This window comes from Fulmarus glacialis, unplaced genomic scaffold, assembly GCF_000690835.1.
Source record: "Fulmarus glacialis isolate BGI_N327 unplaced genomic scaffold, ASM69083v1 scaffold6147, whole genome shotgun sequence".
Classification (NCBI taxonomy): Eukaryota; Metazoa; Chordata; class Aves; order Procellariiformes; family Procellariidae; genus Fulmarus; species Fulmarus glacialis.
In genome coordinates, this window is record NW_009222471.1 from 1 (window position 1) to 2011 (window position 2011).

Consider the following 2011-nt stretch of genomic DNA (forward strand, 5'->3'; position numbering starts at 1 on the left):
CAGGAGGTGATGCTGTCACCTTTCCGTGTCTCTTCCCGACTTTGTCATCCCGGGGACCTTTGTGTGGATCCCATTTTTATCTGTGTTTTCTCCCTCTCTCTCTTTCTCTCCTTCTCTCTTGCTTTCTTCTCTCCCCCTCCCGTCAGTATGTGGGCTGATCACTGCTCAAACTTTTAATTCAGATGGTAATTGGAATAATAATACGGGCAGAATCCTTCTGGCTCCGTTGCTGCAGCTGGCTTCAGGGAGCTATGAATAGCTCTGAGTCACACACTGAGATGGTTTAACTTCAAATCATTTTGTTTTGTTTTCATATTACCCATCCCCAGGCTCCAGGGCTTCACAGGGGGGGAAAAAATCCCCCCCTTCTCACTCCACCCCAAAATATAAATGGGGCAGAGGCACGTTAATAAAATCCTCTTTCGGAGAAAGAAACTGGTCAGCGGATCGTGCCTTGTGGGGCAGATGGGGACTGTTGGCACTTACGCGATCTATTTATAATTATTGAACGAAAAGGCAGAAGTGTGTATATAAAAATGGTATAGAGTTGATTACAGCTTCCTCCCCTCACCTTCCATATGTCACTTGCCTTTTTAATATGGTAAAACTCTCCCGCATGGTGACTGTGCCTTCGCGTGTGCTCGTACAGCGCCTAGCACCCAGCCCTGCCGGCATGGAGGAGTCAGAGCTCGGCCGCTGCCTCTTGCGGCAAGACAGCCCCACGGCACTGAGCTGCCCTATGAGCCCCGGCATGAACCCCGGGAGTTGCGAAGAAGAGGAGAAGAAATGGAGTTACAAAGAGGATGGAGAGGACAAACCGAATGCCGTGGGTCTGCGAGGTTCTGCAAAAAGCCAAAGCGGCCCCGTCTCTGCTGCAGGTGTTTCCACCCTGACTCCCCAAGAGGCGAGAAGACGTCTGCTGTATTGTCACCGTGCCCGAGCCGGCAGGATGGGTCTGTGGATGCTGATCTCAAAACCAGACAGTGTTACGCAGCCGGTAAGAGGAATAAAGGCACGAAGCGCAGCGCAACCAGCGGCTGTGGTATTGACCACAGACAGGAGGGAAGCATTTGCCAGACAACTCCAGATAAAGCAAAGACTAAGAGTGTAAAAATACCCTGGGATTTTTCCATCATCGTCGTTCACGGTGTACGTCCCAGAGCACCAGATACGGTTGTTATAAAAAGAGAAGTGGGGGAGTGCTTCAGCATGGACTTTTCTGTTCTGTTTCATGAGACTCTTCCACCGCAAATTTAAGGAAGGATTGACAAATATGATCCGCTCTGGCAAGGGGCTGGAGAAAGCCTGGGACACGCGAGGTGATGCACCGTGCACGGGGATGGAGCGATGGAGGCATTGCGTCAGCACCACACGCCCTGACGTTATTATTAGCCCGTAGATACTTCGGAAAGCGATGGCAGCAGCCTGGCCCCACTCATCTGCTCGGGGTCAGAGCAGCGCCTGGGTGGCAGCGTGGGCTGGTGCAATGGCTTGTGCCGCTGGAGCGCGGCGTCACCCGGGAAGGTGGGGATGACTGTGGCACGGTGGTGGTGTCCCCGGCATTGCTCCATCGAGGGCGCAGGAGGGGGAAAGCGGTTGGGAAGAAGGGAAGGGCCGCCCAGGCTGCAGGGCTGGACAGCGGCTGTCGGCCCCGGGAGACCCACCTGGCTGACAGCTTCAACGCTGCAAGACAGGGGCTGTGATGCCCACGCTGCAGCAGCTTCCTAAAGCACCGGGAGGCTTCCTCAGGCCATGAAATATGTGGGTGTTCATGTATGCTGGGGACAGGAGGGACGGAGAGGCATCTCTCAGGACCACAGTCTCTGGCCTAGCGTCTCCCAGGGTGCCCCATGCTGCACCCACTGGTGGGGTTTCATCCCACTCCCCAGGAGTTACCCCTGACTCCCCAGCTTCCTCCGTGCATTTGTAGGTCCCAGGAGGCAGAGCAAACTCCAAGAAAGGTCCTCGGGCATGGCCCGGGATTCACACCTCTGTCCTAGGCCAGGCTTTC